Genomic DNA, 19157 nt, shown 5'->3' on the forward strand with positions numbered 1-19157 from the left:
GGTTTATCATGGCAATCAAAGTCCAAAGAAATGACAAAAGGCTCTAACTATATGAATGGTTGGTTGACCCCTAGAATAGGAATTGAAATTATTCCATGTAGGTGCAAAGAGAATTACTGGGAGCAATGAATAGAATTTATGGGAAAAGTGATTTTTTTGTGTGCCAGATAATTGAATTGTGCATATGTGCAGTGCATTTCCTCATAAGAGATACCTATTTATCTCTCTTGCATAAGCAGGAGTTACCCGATTATCTGTCAAGTTAAAAGAGTCCCTTAGGCATAAGGTTTAAACTGAAAGACCTCAGAGGAATGGCCTTAGAAGTGACTTTCAACTCTAAAATTCTAGGATTTGTCCACTCAAGTACTAAAAATGCCTGTGAATAACTGGATGTATGTGACAAGTGAAAAGAGAACTGTTTGAATGAACATAAGTAGTGGTTAGGTTTAACAACTAATAAGAATAATCAGCTACACTGCCTGTGCAGATTTAAGAGGCAAATTACATGTTTAACAAAGCCTACTAACAGGTGCTCTTAGCTATTTTGTGAGGACTTAGAAATTCTCTCATTAAGCCCTCTGCTGGCTGATAAACAGGGCAGAAATAGTTTTTAGCTATGAAAGGAGACTAAACATCCCCACACCTGAGCAGAATGTTAGTATTTTTACATGAAGGAGAGGTAGTGAGAAAGACCAGGTATTAGTTGGTTAGGATGATTCATGATAGTTGCAACTTGTTTGACTCTTGGAAATTTATATTTATCTTTGTAATAACATTTGACTCAGTTGCTGTTGGACATGTGCATGCACAAGAAATCAATCTTTAGTTTTATCAACAACAGGATTTTAAACATGTTATTTGTATGAAATACTATTGTTTCACATCTATCATCATGTTTACCAGTCTAATCTTTCATGAAGAAGTTAGAAAGCTAACAGAAATTCATAAGGAAAATCAGTTTTTTCATTCAATTAATATGTATTAACCATCTCTATTTTCTAAATTCTAGGACTATAGTGATAAGCAAAATTTCCTGTCTCCATGGAGCTTACAGTCTAGGAGAAGTTGGAGATAAGTGTTGGGCAGAGGGGGTTATGGGACCACCAACCTGCCCAAAGGGGAACCCATCCCAGGATGATGGGGATGAAGGCCACAAGGAGTGCAGGGCAAAGTTGGAGGGAATGCAAGCTGGGTGACAACCAATGTAAGATTGGGAAGGCAGCCCTAACTGGTTTGGCTCAGTGGATAGAGCATCGGCCTGTGGACTGAGGGGTCCCGGGTTTGATTCCGGTCAAGGGCATGTACCTTGGTTGCAGGCACATCCCCAGTAGGGGGTGTGCAGGAGGCAGCCGATCGATGTTTCTCTCTCATTGATGTTTCTAACTCTCCCTCTCCCCTCCTGTCTGTAAAAGATGAATAAAATATATTTTTAAAAAAAGATTGGGAAGGCAGTGGAGAACCAGCAGAACTCACACCTGGAAACTGGCCCTGAGAATGAGATAGAGGGCAGACAGCTAGTGAAAAATACAGAGGGCAGCCACCCCCAGATCCCTTGGGTAGACTGAATAGAGTAAGATAGACAGATGGATGATGAAGTGGTTGTGGAGGTGAGAGCAAGTATTTTTCAGTGGGGAAACATGGGAATGGGAAAAGGGAGATTGCCTGCAAGTGACTAGAATCTCTTTGGCAGCAGAGTAGCACAATAATACTTTCCAAACTCTGCTAAATCCCAGGACTCAGGCTGCTGAATTCCCATCTGTTCCACCTTGCTGAAACCGGGAAAAGAGCTAGAGTGCATTTTAAAAGCTAGCACCTACTTCTAACAATCATGACATGTCTAGGAAAGGCTAAGTACTAAAAGAGGGTGGAAGAAAGACACTTCTCCAGAGAAATAGGAATTTTTTCCCTTTGCATAAGGGAAAAAAAGGAAGTTGTAAGATAGTACCTGCCACCACAGAGAAAGAAGTAGTTCTAGAAACATGATTTTGAGAAATGGCCCTTCAGTTTTTTGGTCATATGAATTACCACATAAAGATAAACTGATTTATACTACCACCAAGGTGCTTTGACAGAAATATTCTGACAAACCTGACAATTTCAAATTCAGCAGAATTAATTGGAATGAAGATGAAGCAGATATTACAATGAAAATTTTATTAAGATTATAGCTGTATGTATTGAACAGCATTTTCTTTGAATGAAAGAAAATATCAGTTAAAGCTGTTTTAGGCATATAAGAATTCAGTGAATTAAACTTATTTTTCCATTAAACTTATTAATCCTTCACTATGTTCATCCCCTTCAAACTCAAAGCAAACCGAGAATGATTCATAGAGAAAGAATAATTGCTGAGAGTAGTGGGATTATGTAAAGAATGACCTATAAGGTGTGAGGTATGAAGCCTTTAATTAATGGCACTTAGAATGGCTGATGTCTGGGAGTTATTACACAATAATACTTTATTATTTCAAATTAACCTAAAGAGAGCTTAAAAATATCCACCAGCATATCTGGTTGGTAAATGGATTAATTGATCCTCAAATTTCATGCATCATGATTCCAATGGGAAATAGCTTCAGGATGGAAATTGAAGCTACACATCCCAGCTTCTCCCCTCAGCTTTTAATTGTTAGGCATTGTTCTTGACTTTTCTTAACCTCAACTTCAACAGCATTTAGACAAATTGGTTAATATATATGGGTTAGTAGGTCAACAAGACATGCAAAATTGAATAAACTGTATGCAAATCAAGGCTAAATTATTTGGTAATTAAATGATGCTTTCAAAATTGGATTATTTAGTGACATCCATTAATAAAGTTCTATGAAATCCTTAAATTTGGAAAAAATTTACTTTCTAAAATATTATCACTCTCTGCCCAATCTTATATCTCATTAACTGCTCATTTTCCATACTTAGACTTTATCAACTTTCTCCAACTTCCAGTTTACCCTCATCCCATGGATGATTAAACGTTTTCTTATCTGTGTGCTATTGATATCTCTACTTGTTATTACAATGACTCATACCTCTTTATTTATTTGTGTGTCTCCTTTTACAGACTGCAGATCTTTTAAGAATGGACTATATCTTAGGCATTCCCAGTACTTGATAGACTGCCAGATACATAATATGTCTTCAAATTTTATTGTGTTGAAAAAAGGAATGAACAAATGAAATGTAAATAATTAAAACTTTCCTGCATTTTGAAAACTAAAATGTCCCCCTTGTAAGTTAAATGTATAATGAATTATTCTAATATCAGATGGCATCATGAATTGTCACTAATGTAGAAGAAAGGGTTGGAAATGATTTTCATCCTATGCCCCTGTGGGACATTAGGAAATTTTTATTTTCATTTATTTAGAAAGGTTGATAATACCTATTTATCTTATTTACTGTAACCTTGCTTTATGGTTAAGATAACTGAATAATTGTGTGTGTATATGTGCATGTGGGTGTGCATGTTTGTGTATGTGTATACTCTGGAAACTGTAAAGTGATATACATGTACATTTCTATTGCTACACTAATATGGTCACCCTCTAAAAAGTAAGGTAAATTAGAGAAGACATATTCATCAATTTCAAGGCCTGTTCCCCATTTGGTGTCAGGTTTGAGTATCTGAATCATACATAGATTTTTTTCTAACAATTTAAAACTGAATAATATTTTTTTAAAATTAGAAGTACCTCAATCTCAATAAGTTTGAGATATTGATGGTCAAGATGGAAAATACTGCTGTTTTCCTTTCTGTTGTTTTTTCCTAAAAATCTATTGCCCTAACTTCATTAAATAAATAGAAATAAGAGAGGTACATACTCATTCAAGTAAATCAATTTTTATGTTCTACTTCAAAATTCTTCAAATTCAAATATTTACATTTTAATATAATTGAAATCAGAGCACAATATTAATTTTGAAAATGTTTTCTTTTACTAATCTTGTTCTTGAGCATTTTTCCATGTTGTTACACAACTCCTAATAATGTTTATCAAGCATATTACCTTGTTTTACTTAAATATTTACCTAAGTATTAGTTAAATTTACTTACATAGAACTAATTTTGGAGGTTTTTATTATTCCTAATTCTGCTACTATAAATTACATTGCAAGGAGCATCTTTCTACGTTTTCTGTCTTTGGATTTTAAAAATGTGGGTGTCCTAGCTTAGGATCCAGAGATTCTGATTGAATTGGTTTGTGGGGACAGAGAGGCAGGCCCAAGCATTTTTAATCTACCCTCTGGAGGGATTCTAGTGGGTGACCATGGTGAAAATCACCAATTCTGGTAATAACCAGAAATGTGATTTAAAAAAGATTTATTTCATAAAAAGATTATTTTGATGTCAGTGTGAGGAATGGAGAATGGCAATTAGATGAGGATAGGGGAGTGAAGAGTCTGGCACAGCCAGGCAGTAGCCGAGAACTGATGTGGGTCCGTGTCAGGAATTCAGGAATTTCTGTACCTCCTGCAATTCCTGGATAGAGACTCTTATTGCTTCCAGGTCCCCTGCAGTCTCAGTCTCTAACAGTAGTTGACTCTTCTGCTGTCACGTCTGCTCTGATCATACTTCCCTGTACATCAGGCTCCAGCTTTCAATGTGGGTTCTGTGGTTTCTAGTCAGTACCATTTCCCAGATAATCAGGGAAACCAACTCTTTTACTAGCAACACAGAGTGTCTGCTGCTGAGTGTTTTTTCTCTCATCTGAGTGGTATTTAAAGAGGATTTTGCTAACTGCTTGCAAGTTCAATGTTTGGCAATACCCTCTGGATGTAGTCCCTCATTCAGTACATAGTTCAGATTTCCTAAAGGATGAAATCAGCTTACCTCAAACCAGGGACACCCTCACCCTCTATTGATCTTCAAAACAGCAGCCTTGGTCCTACCTGAGACAGGGTGATAGAGGCTAACCAAATCCTGGCATTATCCCTGTCTCTTGAGAAATGCACAGAACATCCCTTTACCCAAAGGTGATCCACTTTGTTTTGGAGGAAGATATCCCAACTGACCATTTAATTTTTATTAACTCTTGAGCACCGCGTCATTCCTTCAGTATCCATACTCTACAGCTCTCAGTTAACCACCCTTCACAGTGAACAGGAAGGACAAGCGGCTTGGATTTAAATTAGATTACAATCTCTGATTAATCTGGTAGTGGCAGCAACTTATTTGGGGTTTCAGTTGACTGATTTGTAAAAATAGGAAAAACTAAATGTACCCTTCAAATTTGAAAAATACATATAAGAACTGAGTACAAAAAGGATGCATTCAACAAATGAGAGTTGACATTATTTTTGTTTTTATGACTATTAAATATCAAAACTCCAAGAAAGCTGAGAGAGCAAAGGATTAGGTAAAAATGTTAGTCTTTGGAATAGCCACATGGGGATATATATGCATTTGTATTTTAGGTATATTGAGTTATACATATATTAAATATATTAATATAGTTAAATAGTATATATGTAAATATACATTATGTATCTTGTATTACATATATAAAAAAGAGAGGTGGAAGAGGAAATGAGCAGAGAGAGCATGAGAAAAGGAGAGAGGCAGTTTATAGTGAGAATTTCTTTTCTTTTTCGTTATTGTTACTGTTATTATTTTGTCTATTACATATTGCTTCCTGATCTACTTCTTGATATATTTGGGAATTGAGAAGGTAGAGAAAGGTTTGGCCCAAATTAGGAGTCAAAAAGACGAAAAAACATAGCCATTACATTTAAAAAGTTCATTTAAAATACATGTAACCAAACTTAAGATTGATATTGAGTTGTATTTTAATTCATTTGTTTTAAATTTGGATTATTTTTAAAAGATGTTATCAAAATCACTCTACTTACAGCCCACAGTTCTTTCTAATTCAATTAAGTACTGTAAATAAGAAATACATTTCAATAAAATATGGTTGATTAATTAAATAGTAATAATCATATTGTATCAGTGAATAAACCAACAATGGGATCTTGATTTCCATTTTGCAATAGAAGACACAGAAATAAATTAGATTTAAATTTTGGTTAAATTTAATTAAAATTCAATTTAAAATCTAATCTAAAAATGATTTATTATAAAACTCCTTAACAGTTTTAAAAAGCATGATTGAGAAACATAATTCCAAAAACAGTATGTTTTTAAATAATCTATTTAAAAGTCTATCATCTAAGGCAACCTCCTACTTAAGCTTCTCATTCATACCCACCATTAGATTAATTTGCTTAATGGACAAACCTACTTACAAAACAAATTCCTTTAGATATTTTAATCCTCAATAAAAGGAAAAGAGAAGAGGACATCAAAGAACATTCATTGAATGCTACAGAAGAATGATTGTTCAACTTTCAAAGGATCTGCTCAAATACAGCATCATTCAGCCCCATACTTCATAATTCTGTCCAGGAGAAAATTATGAGTGATTTTTTATAAAAAGCCTTTGGATGAAGTCAACATAAACATTTCAAACCACATGTTCGATCTTCCACTCTAATAACTCTAATAAAAAAGATTTGATTCTGATTTGACATATACTTAATGAACACATGTGAGTGGGTATGAGTTTTAGAATTTCTGTTGTCAAGAATAGTAAACTCCAGTTTCTGGAATCCTGTTTGAAAAACAGTACTGTTGACAATTTTTATGGCACTTCTCCACGATAACGCAGACAGCAAGTACTAGTTCCAAGAACACATCTTCACGTGTTTTTATTATCTTTTAGGTAATGGACTTGGACCTGGAATCTTAAAGCAAACTTAAATCATTTCAGGGTTTCTTACCATTTCCTCACCATCATATTCTTTTCCAGTTGAAATACCATTCTTCTCTCTGAAGAAATTGGAAGCCAGGGTTTTAATAGTTTTGCTTTTCTTTTGGTCATATTACATAGTTGGCCCCAAGCAATGCCATTCTTTTCCTATCCTTGGCTTTTTTTTTTAATCTAAAAATACCAGAAAAAAACATTTTTTTCTATTATTGTTAGCATTTTTTCACTAACATCAGACCATTCTGTCTCATTAGGTAATCATACTGTCCTTTCATGTTACTTTTTTTTTCCTCTTCTGATGCTTTTAAATGAAGTTATCAGGAAATTGGCCATACAATCATCCTGTTTTTTTAGGTGCTTTTATGGTTTTAATCTAGATTGTTACAGAAAAAAGAATATTAGAATCATTTATACAAAACATATGAATTTTTCTTTTTAATTTGTTTCTTACACTTTCCAGCTGCATTATACAATGTGGTAATCAATGGCCATCTGTGGCTGTTGAGCTGTTGAAAAGGAATTAGTCCAAATTGAGATGTGCTCTAGACACCAGATATCCAATATACACTCTAGATTTTAGAAACATTTGTATGAAAAATTTATAAAAGGTCTTGTTATTAATTTTTGATAGCAATTATATGTCAAAATGACAATATTTTTATATATTGGACTAAATAAAATATAGTATTAAATTTAATTTCAACGGACTCTTCTTAAAGTGTATGCTAGAAAATTTTAAATTGCTTATGTAGCATACATTATGTTTCTATTGGGAAGCATTGATAATTCCCAGAATACTTTTCATATTTTTAATTAAGTACATTAGCTTCCTATTGCTGTAATAATCACAAATTTAGTGGATTAAAACAATACAAATTTATAAATTTGCAGTTCTGGGAATCGGAAGTCTAAAATGGGTTAGCTAGGGCTGCATTCTTTTTGGAGGCTCTAAGGCAGAACCCATTTTCTTGCCGTTTCCAACTCTTAGAGGCCACCTGCAGTCCTTGGTTTACAGCCATGTCTCCCATCTTTTAAGCCAACTGGGTAGCATCTTCAAATCTCTCTCTTCATCTATCTCTGCTTCTGTTATCACATCTCTTACTTTGATTCTGACTCTTATAAGAATCCTTGTGATTATTCCCATCTCAAGATTTTTAACTTAAGCACATCAGCGAAGTCTCTGTGTCATGTAAGATAACATATTTACAAATTCCAGGGACATTTATTATTCTGCTCACTGGATTAAGGACATTTAGTGTTGTCATTTCTTAATATGTTAATTGTAATTTTTAAAATTTGGTGGTGGTCAAATACTTTAAGAACAATAACACTTTTATACCAACAACCAAACATAAAAAGCATCAAGTCCGAAGTGGAATGGTGCAATACCTTCTCATGTAGTGATGGACTGAACTTGTGTGATCTTATTAAATCAGGCATTTGCCTTCTTGTTTCTTGTTTGTTTTATTGTTTCTATTTAACAAAAGGAAATCTTTGGAATTCATACAAGAACTATAAAACTGCAACTCTTTGAGCCTTAGTTCAAATATACTCTATTTGTTTAACAATTAGTTTGAGACCTAGTAAAAACTAATTTCAGCTTTAAGGGATTTCTTATATTTTTTATCAAACTTGTTAGTGATGAAGGTGTGACTTGTGAAGTTTTATTGTTTCTGTTTAACAAAAGGAAATCTTTGGAATTCATACAAGAACTATAAAACTGCAACTCTTTGAGCCTTAGTTCAAATATACTCTATTTGTTTAACAATTAGTTTGAGACCTAGTAAAAACTAATTTCAGCTTTAAGGGATTTCTTATATTTTTTATCAAACTTGTTAGTGATGAAGGTGTGACTTGTGAACTGATTTAGTGCATTGGATATAGCAAAAAATTATACTCTCTTTCCATCATATAATAGGTAAACTTTCTATTAACATATAAGCTATATCTACTCTAATAGTCTATCAATGTTGTGACATAATAAATCTTGCTTTGAACTTCTTTGATATTACCTTCTTTGTGTAATCTACTTAAGCAACTGTGTTTAAAAACTATTTTCTTCTCTCCTAATACAATTTAGTAATAAAGGGTCACAATTTCATTTTTTAAAATAACAAAACACTATTTGTTAGCTTGTTTATCTCTAGGGAGGTTTTAGAAATTTTTAGAGAACAAGCCACAATACTTAGGCTGAGGGTTATGATTTTTATAATGGATGGTTGGGAGGTTGAACAACTTCCTATGCATTGAGTACAACATAGTCTTATCATTCTATAGTTTATGTATAGATAATCAGAAATAGTTTTATTTACATGATAAAAAAGCAAGCTCTAAAACCAAATACAAGTGATTTTAGGGAAATTCATTTTATTGAAACATTTGTGACATAGTTCCCAATCTGATGTACATAATCAAAATTTAAAGAGGTGGATTTGTATGATCAGAGATCCTGAGAGAAAAAGAAAAGACAGTCAGACACACCACACACATTCATACACACAGGCACACACAGATACACAGACATATACACACAGATCAATTCCTTTTGGATATGTCATTGAAAGATCTCTTACTTAATGTTTAGTAAATTATGGAAGTAAATATTTTGGGACAGGTAGATGATGTTCATTAAATCATTAATTGAACAATAATGAAAATCCAGACTAGTGTTTATTTTTAGTTGTACAATCAGCATGGAATCTTATCTAGAGAAAAGTATCAAACCTGTGTCTGAAGTCAATAAGATGGCAACACCATTGGGATAGTACTAAAATTTTCCTTTTCCAGATTGAACTGCAGAACATTAATTTTCATGTGCTTTTTCCATAATTGGGTGAAATTTTAGAGTATATTTTGCTAATACTAGAAACATAGACTAAAATGAATATACAATGAATTTTAATGGATAATATATAATAGGATGGTTTTCTGTTTGTATTTATTCAGTACTAAAGGAATACTTAAGATCATTTTTCATAATTTACCTCATTCTAGTCTACAGTGAAATGAACTAAAATCAATCATGGTATGATGGAGTCCAAAGTAGCTAACATATCAAGAGAATTTTCTATGAAATTACAGCCTTACAGGGTCAGTAAAATACTGTTAAATTTCACAAATATATAAAAATCTACATTTCAAAATAAGCAAAATATTTCACAAAGTAATAATGTGGTAAGCTATTAATAGCTAAAATATTTGGGGTTGAATATTTATGTATTTTAAGTAAATAATAATTATAGCAATTAAGTATAATTATAAATTATAGATGTAAAAGAAGAAACAAAAAAATAAAAAAGAATTATTAGCATAATGGCACCAATATTTGAAAAAACTTTTAATAGTTCAAAATTATTTGAGTTTATTTTTTAAATCTGGATTTAGTTCTGACTTAAGCCCCTTACTTTAAAAAAATGTTTCAGTATCTCAAACCAACCTTAATGCGAAAGCCCATTTCTCTCTGACAGTTTCATCCTAAAATATCTAGTCTTAATTATTACTTCCTTGGTTTCCATTACAAGTCTTCAAAACATGACATATAAAGATGTATCTGGTAAATTTAGCATTCGGGCAGGTGTTTTCTCCCAACACATACCTGAAATATTCAGTATCAGTCAGGTGTGTTAAGTAGTCTTTTCTAATTAAGGAGGATTGTGGGAGCAGATTCTTCCTTGTAGAAAGAACCTCTTCGTAAACGGCCAGCTTTGCAGCAGTTAGGCCTTGCAACACTTCTTATTTTCACGCCTTTCGTAATTCCCAATGCCATTCATTTAGATTCAAGTCTGAGCACTTAAATGAGGTTATATCAGGGGAGTTCTGAAGATGGTAGAGGAATATATTTCTCCAAGACTTGTTTTATAAACTGTTTTACAATATTTATTAATTTTTTTCAGACATAGAACAGCAGTCTTTCATAACATCCTAAAAATATTTACTACCAGGTAACAGTTAATTTATTTGAACTGGTCATTAAAGATGTGCTTTTGTATCAATTATCCCCTCCCTAAAAGAAAATCTTGCACTAAAGACAACAATTAAATACTTTCTCATCTAGGTTTCTGTAGATCCATGCCATTTCTTTACATGATCCATTGGTATTAGTCAATCTTTCTTTTTGTTTGTTCAAAGTATAGAAAACAAAATGGGATGTGCAATCCTGCTTTCAGGTTTCACACAGCTAAGATTTTAGTGACATAATCAAATTGGAATCTCATATCTCAAATGACACTCAAGTTTGCCAATCTTGGTCTTTTATTTCTCATTATTGTTAGTCATAGCGATTTTTTTACTTACATTCTCTATTCATTTCATTCTCTGAAAAGAGATTAGCAAGGCCATCAATAAAAGATTTTTTTTTCATGTACCAACTAGTTTCACTCTTTGTCATTAATTTATTAATCATTCGTACTTTGAGGGACACAAAGATTAAGAAACTTACTATCCTCTCTGTAAATTAAATCACCAAAGGAATACATGAGTTTGATTCATATTTCATATTTATTATCCTACTTCTCCTTCTTTTATTCTTCTTCTTTCATTGACTACCTTAACCTTCAAACCAATTTGTACTTAAATACACTGAAAATGAACCTTCAGTTCTGTATTAGCATCTAATATCCAATCTTTGGTATGGATAGTAAAGTGCCAATTCAAAGTAACTACTAACTATTTACAATCAACAAATTAACTTATTAATAGCAAAGTAAGGGTTTGTGGTGGTTGTTTTAAAGTCAGCTCTCCTATGAAATACTTTGTGCTTTGCCCCGGAGGTAGTTTTCATTAAGTAGTTGTTGAAAGAATGTCAACTTCTCCAAATTTCAGAAATATTACATCTACTTCTTCCCCTTTGTCTACTCTATCATCAAAGGAAATTAAATTGTCCTCTGACTCTTTCTTTATCACAAAGCTGCTTTGGTTATTGCTCAGGAACACTGTTCTGAATGATTAAAAATGGGTTGTTTGATGATTTGTCCAGGCATTTTGCCTGAGTTCAGCATGAGTTGGGTGATATTACCTACTAATCTATTTTATTTCTGAGGCTGGACTCTAAAACAGAATTATACTTAAATATTTGGTATGTGTTCCTATTTTTCTTGAATTACAAAAAGTACTATTTAGTGAATTTGAAATGAGATTTCCAGTTTTCATATTTTATATAAACAAAGCTTTCCTATTTGCATTTTAAATATTCTGGAAGAATTATCTTTTGTGTTGTGGTTTGGCTTAGGGCTATTCCGGCTTTTGGTGGTCTCTGTTCTGACAGGGAAGTCTCTGAACATGGTCAGAACTGAACATAATCGATTGATTGCATATTTTACAAATTCAGAGGTCCTGCTGTCACTATACATGAGGTATTATATGTGAGATCAAAGGATAAGTACAAGATAGAGCAAATTGAGGGTTACATTTTACCTCCTATTTCAATCATATTTTTCTCATTTTGGTGGTGATTTTTGTTTGCTAGCTGAAAATTCTTATATCCATTTTAGAAATAAAAAAGCATCTACCCATTTCTACTTCAGATTTTTAAAATCTCTATATTGAAGTCACATCATGATATTCCAAAAGTCCTTACTGTTTTCTTCACTTCTATATATACTTATTCTAATTAGAAAATGTTCTAATAGTATAAGGGCTCACAGAAATCATCAGGCTTAAATATTTCATCTCAATGAAATAATTCAGGCATACAAACAATTTATATGTAATATTATAAACACCTGTGTACTCAAGAATCAGTCTGGAAAATAAAGCACTGAAAATGTGGCTAAAATCACTGTGATGCCTTCTCAATTTCATTAAACCCTATTCTTCCCAGACATGACTTCTACCCCGAATTTTATGTTTATTATTATTATGCATGTGCATACTCTTTAGCTACATGTACAAATGCTCAAAAATAATATATATATAATTATTTTGCATGTTTTTTTAAACTCGATTTATAAATGTTATCATCCTTTTTTTGCAACCTGCTTTTGTTGTTGCTGCTTCACATTACCTTTTTGAGATGAATCCGGTTTCACTCAAGTAGCTTTAGTGTGTTCCTTTTTCTTTTTACTGCATTTAATGCAGTGTTGCAGTATGTGAATAGTCTATAAATTACTTACTCACTTTTTTAACCCAAAGCATTTCGATTATTTCCTTTTGTTGGTTTGTTTTTCGAGTAATTCTGTAATGGGTATTTTCTATACATGAGTGGCGAAGTACACAAAGGTGGAGAGACTGGACTTTAGGGTATGCAAATCTTCAAATACCACTAAATTGTTTTCTGAAGTTGTCGCCTATTATATACTCTCCATGGATACTCCACGACCTCATCAATATTTTGTATTATTGGACTTACCAAACTTTTTCCAATTTCATAGTTGTGACATGATATCCCATCATTTTAACTTGCATTTCTTTAATAACTAGGGAAATTAAATACCTTTTTTTGTATGTCTACTGGACATGGCAAATTTTCTTCTATCAATTGACTGTTCTTCTTTTCAGCTCATTTTTTCTCCCAATCATTTGTCTTTATAGATTTATAAGAAAGCTTTATGTACTAATCCTTCTTTGGTCACACATATAACAAATATCCTCTCTCAATCTATGCATTGACTTCTTTGATGTAAATGAATTTTTCATCTTTTAAAAAAATTTATACCAACAGTATAGCACCTATTTCAAAAGATTTCAATATATCTCCACATCAAAGATTTTTCTATAGGGATTTGCTATAACTGATAAATATATTACTTCCCTCAGGTTCCAGCGACAGAAAAGAGTTATGGATTACTGATTTAAAAAGGAATTACAACATTAGGTAAATTCTAAGATGATTATCTTTTTACATTTTAACACCACTAAAATTGGGATGCATCTTAATATTAATAGTGTCAGATTTTACGAAAGACAGTAATGCTTAAGAAAAATCACAATAGAGAATATATATATATATATTGGGGTCCTACTTTAATTACATAATTTTATTATATTAATGTTATTTAGCCCTGAACTTATACTCACTCTCCTCATTGGAATAGCCTGAAACTGGGATATTTACTTTATGGAGACCTATCAAAGTGGAGTACCACTTTTCATCTTAATATATCAAATTTAATATTTTTTTCTTTATGGACTTCACTTTTTATATCTTAATGTTTAATAGACCCTTCTCTTCCAATCTGCCTCAAATCATTAGTTATCTTTTTCTAAATGTTTTAAAACTTTTCTTTTCATCTTTAAGTCTTTATTCTACCTCAAATACATATTTAGGTCTGGAGAGCTAGTATTATAATATTTTTATATATCTAATTTATTGTGTGAATAATTATTTTATTTGCACTGCTCCCTAATGCCATCTATTTATCAAGTTTCTATAAATTCAGCAATATATTTCTGATCCCACTATTGTAATGAACCATTTTGTGTTTCTGAAGCAAGGCTACATTGCTTCAATTGCTGTCATTTTGTATTAAGCCTTAATAGTTCATATGGAAATTCCCTATAATATGTTCTTTAAAATTGTATTGACAAGTTTTGACCCTTTGCTTTTGCAAACACATATTAGAATTAACTTCCAAGTTCCATGAAAAATTATAGTGGTATTTTTATAATATTACATTCATTTTATAGATTAATTTACAGTATTGAGTCTCCCATCTAGAAACAGGTATATTTGTTCATTTATTTTGGTTTATTCTTTGATTTTAATGATTTAGTATGGGCTCAAAACTGCTATCACATAGCTAGTTAATAGCAAAACTAGTAGTAAAAGGAAGGTCTTTTGACTCCTTAACACAGTGGTTCTCAACCTTGGCTGCACATTAGAATCACCTGGGAATCTTTTTAAAATCCTGATTTCTGGGCCTCATCCTCCAGAAATTCTGTTTCTTTGTTGCTAATGTTGTGGCCCCCATTAGTAACAAAGAAACAGAATTTCTGGAGGATGAGGCCCAGAAATCAGGATTTTAAAAAGATTCCCAGGTGAGTCTAATGTGCAGCCAAGGTTGAGAACCACTGCCTTAACAGCTCCCACACTCAAAAGGCTTAATTACTTAGTCAGTTAAGGACACGATCTTGGAATCCTTGCAGTTTCTGCACCAACCAGCATGAAAAAGGATCCAACTTGCCGAGTTTACTAGGCACTTGATGATCAGAGTGTGGTCAGAGGGCTTGTTAGAAATGCAGAATCTCATTCCTTCCCTGGTCCTACACAATCAAAATCCTCATTATTAAAAGATTCATGGGTTATTGGTAGGCACAGTAAGTCTGGGAAGTATTACTTACCAAAAAAGGAGGCCTAAAATGTACTGCATTGGCTCATTTTATCTAAAACCTTCAAAATGGTAGCGTAAGCTTGAGGTCCTTGAATTGCAAAGGATTCAAGCAAGAAACATCGAGGCCCATATAATGACCCTTAGGCCATGCTCTTCCACCACAGGCTCACAGCAGCCACAATCTGCTTTGCTGAATGAACATCAAAAGTCCAAAATGAGAAGAGATTGTGTAACACACACACACACACACACACACACACACACACACACATTTCTTTAAAGGAAACAAAATGTTGAGTTTTTCTAGAAGTAGTATATTCAGAAAAACTGAAGCTTCCTTTGATATCTAGTTGTTCAAGAAACAAATACACTTGCTTTGAAATCAGTAGCTGTCCCATTGGGGAAAATTATGTAGAAAAAAGATAGATACTGGGGAGACAAGCACAGAAAATTCAGTCTTTAAAGTAAAACAAAAAAAGATCAGATGATTTTTTTCAAGTAATCATATACTATTCATGTTAATCTTCATTCAGCCTTCTTGTTTAACTACTATAGCAGTCAGTTATATACAAGGGGAGGGGGGAGGGAAAAAAAAGGTGAGGAGAGGGGATTGGGAAAGTGAGATTCCTGCAATATCACATCGAGCCACTAGGGGTACCTTTGTACCATTTTTCATCTGGCACTGATTTGAAGTAGAAACCTATATTAGGGGAAAACCAGGGTCCTCGGCATTTTTGCGAGCAGTGCACCCAGAATCCAAAAAAGATTTTTAAAAAGAAGAACGAAAGAAAGAAACCACAGTCCTTTCGGTCACCCGGACAGGGCTACGAATTCCTCTCTCTATTGGACATCAGCACCGGGGATTCATTTTTGAGGTCAATTTCCAATCGAGATAAATCTATTGGATTAGTAGGATTATCTGATTGCAGCTGAAAGAAGTAACGTTGTTTGATCATTTGTATTTCTTGCCTGATGGTCGGATCTCCATGGAGGTGGCTTTGGGTCCCCAGGATTCTGGATCCCGGTTGCAGCTGGAGAGAAAAAAGGATCAATCGGCACGTTTTGGAAGTGTCCGTGGGTGAATAAAAAAAAAGAAAGAAAAAAGAAAAAGAAAAAAAGGAGCGGGGGGCGCAATCCTGGGGTTGCGGCTGCTTAAAGAAGAAAAAATAAATAAAGGAAGCATCTTGAATTCTGAAACAATATTTCGGGGAGGGGGGGTGTTTCAAGATTCCAAAACAAAAAGGGGGACTGGAAACTGGTAAATACTTTGACCGATTCAGCTTGAATTCGAAGGCGAAGTGTTGTAGAAACTGTCTCCTTGGCTGGTTGGAAGGGGGCCGGGGGAGATGAGGGGTCCCCCTCGGTGGATCTGTCTTACTGAGGGTAAGTCTGGGCTCTTGTATTCGGAGGGGGCTGCGGGGGTTCGGGTGCCTCTGCACGGAAGGTGCTGCGGACGCGGTGCCGGTGAAATGGGGAGGGAAGGGGGGATGCCAAACCACCTCGCGCATCTCCGGGTGGATCGTGAGGGAGCTGCCTGGATCGAGCTTAAAAACCCTATTTTGTGGGGAGGCCAAGCAACCCTCCAAGCTCTCAACTTTTCATTGAAAATCTTTCCGCTGGGAGATCCCTTCCGGATGCAGAGCTTTCTCCCAGTGAGACTTTAAGGAGAAGCGACAGGGATGCTTTGGACACCCGCATGTGGCGGGGGAAAGCCCGGGTGGAAATCGCGGCTGCCTAGGCTGCTGTGTCCGCGGCCGTCTTGGCTTCTCAGGGAATTTTGCAGAGGGAATTGGCCGTTTTCGCATTGTCTCTTTCTCCCTTCCCTTTCCCCCCCTCCCGCCCCTCCCCACTCAGCCTATCACTAAAGGGTTACAGGGTCACTGCATGGGATAGAGACAGGAGGGGGTGACTGGCCACACATGTTGTCTTGTCATTCACTCGCACGACTTTGCATATTACAGTCCGAGGTAACTTTCTGGAGTCGGACGAGCCCAGGAAGGCTCTGCAGCCTTTCTGCCCAGGGCCCAGGCTGGCGAGTGCGCCAGGAGGCAGCTGCATTTCTGATGCATCCCTGCCCTGCCTGCCTCGCCACTCACTGGGTTTTCTTTCTGACTGAGAGCAGCGCGCGCGTTCCCATTTTCTTGCAGCAGAATTCAGGGCAATTTTTTTTTTTAAAGAATATTTTGTAGCTGGAGAAAAGCTCATTTTTTATTTGCAGAAGGAAAATGCATTTTAGCAGATATAATTAAAATTAATCACTCAAAGGAGTGACTATTAATTGAGTCAGGAAACTAAAAGTTGCTTTGGAATCAAGGAAAGCATATTATTCTAAACCAGTTTTGCAATCCACATAGGTTTGGAACAATAACATAAAAAAAATGATTCATTTGAAATATGTACCTGGCTATCTAGATATGCTAATAGGTTAATGGATAGGTTAATAGGTTAATGAACACCCCCATCCCTCTGACAGGTCAGCATTATAATTTTAGTTGGCTTTTTAAATGTAAGGGCAATTCTTTAAATTTTAAACCTTCAGACATTCACATGCATTAGAATAAAATGGAGATAGATACTCAAACTATCAAATAATGTGTACATTTTAGTTTTGAAGAAAAGCATCAAATATTTTTTCAGGGGTTTCTGCTTACAGATTATGAAATGTATGTAGATACAGTTATGGTTTTAGCATGGAAGCATCTTCATTATTTGTGAACTCATTAGAAGGCAACTCCTCAATGTCATCTGAAGCACTCATCCTGCCAGTACTTACCTTAGGCATTCCAGGTGCACCCGGCATTCTGGCATTAAAAGGGGAGCCTCACCAAACTTTCTTCCTGGATTTGTGTGTGTGTGTGTGTGTGTGTGTTTCTTAAATCTAAATCTTGAGACAAGAACATGTTATTTCTTTTTCTTTTCTTTTTAGGATGAAATAGCAAAATGTATAACTTGTCTCCCAAGAATTCTACAGGGGAAGTTAGTTTTTATTTCTGCAGGCTTTGTGTAAGCTTGTCTCAAAATGATAGAAATAGCAAGAAATAGTTTCTACAAGCCCAATGGTTAGTTTTAAGGAGGTATCTGAGTGGCTAGGTTTGCCTTTTATTTTGCACAGCTGAGTCACATGGTTTCCTGTGCAGTGTGAACTAGAAGAATGGATGTTCTGTGTATTGGTACATTTCTAGCTGCTGATTCTAGCTACACCGTCCATGAACATGTCACACCTCTTAGAAAAATTAAATTAACAGAAGAAGGCAGCTAGTAAAGAACATAATAAATTATAATATTACATAAATAGTGAAGGTGAATAAGAGGTAGTCTGGGATTTCTCTTTTTAGGCCAAAAGATAAGGTAATGTTGATATGAAAGTAGATGAAGAATATGGAACATGAAAAAGGAGGTCCTTTTCAAAGTTAATTTGCGTATTTTGCAATCTTTGAGCCAGTGGTCATGGCATGCCCCATAGTGCTAAAGAAGAAAATTCAGCTTAATGTGCCTTTTCTTGTTTAAACAATATTTTTCTCTTTCTCAAGAATAGTCAGTACTTCCTACTCCCTCATTCTATTCTCTTTTGGCAGAGAGAATGAAAAGGGGGAAACTTTGGCCTACCCTTTGGTTTCTACAAACAGTTTCTAGGCAAAACTTTGGTGAACTTTGTAGGTGGTAAATTCACTTTGGAGGGTCAATAACAATGGAAATAAACAAAACCACACACCATAAAAGTTTTTAAAACTGCAGCCAGTAAGTGATGAGCAAGGTACCCCATTTCATACATGTTCTCCATGAATAGAGTAGAGAACATTTGCATTGACAATCTTGCAATTTTCAGTGTGGAGAACTACTGAAAAACCTGAAGAGTTCACTTAGAAAATTACGTTTTGCTCTACTACATCCAAATGCCTATTTTTTTCAGGATTATTAAAAAGAACATGGTGGCTTTTAGCTGATCCAACTTTGCTACAAATAACACAGAATGTGGTAGTTTGGAGTAAAGGAATGGAAGCTCTCAATGAGCCCTAAAATTGCAAGCACAGTTTCTAACGTATGTGACAAGAAATGGCATTGGGTTCCCCAAAACTTGAAAAATGAGTGTTTCATTTACTGGAGCTTCACTTGACAGCTGCAC

The 19157-nt window shown here is 34.5% G+C and overlaps 1 protein-coding gene across 6 annotated transcripts in view; it reads left to right on the plus strand.

Moving 5' to 3' along the window:
* NLGN1 (neuroligin 1) overlaps positions 1 to 19157 on the plus strand; it is an 858351-nt gene that overhangs the window by 131318 nt on the left and 707876 nt on the right. The window contains exon 1 of one of the 6 annotated variants that reach the window (XM_014546146.1): positions 15639 to 16417. The exons of the other annotated variants lie outside the window; for them this stretch is intronic. The gene's annotated coding sequence lies outside the window, so the exon portion shown is untranslated. Of the gene's footprint in view, positions 1 to 15638; positions 16418 to 19157 lie in introns of those variants that run through there. 6 annotated transcript variants of the gene reach the window in all.

The sequence above is a fragment of the Myotis brandtii genome, unplaced genomic scaffold (assembly GCF_000412655.1).
Source record: "Myotis brandtii unplaced genomic scaffold, ASM41265v1 scaffold432, whole genome shotgun sequence".
NCBI lineage: Eukaryota > Metazoa > Chordata > Mammalia > Chiroptera > Vespertilionidae > Myotis > Myotis brandtii.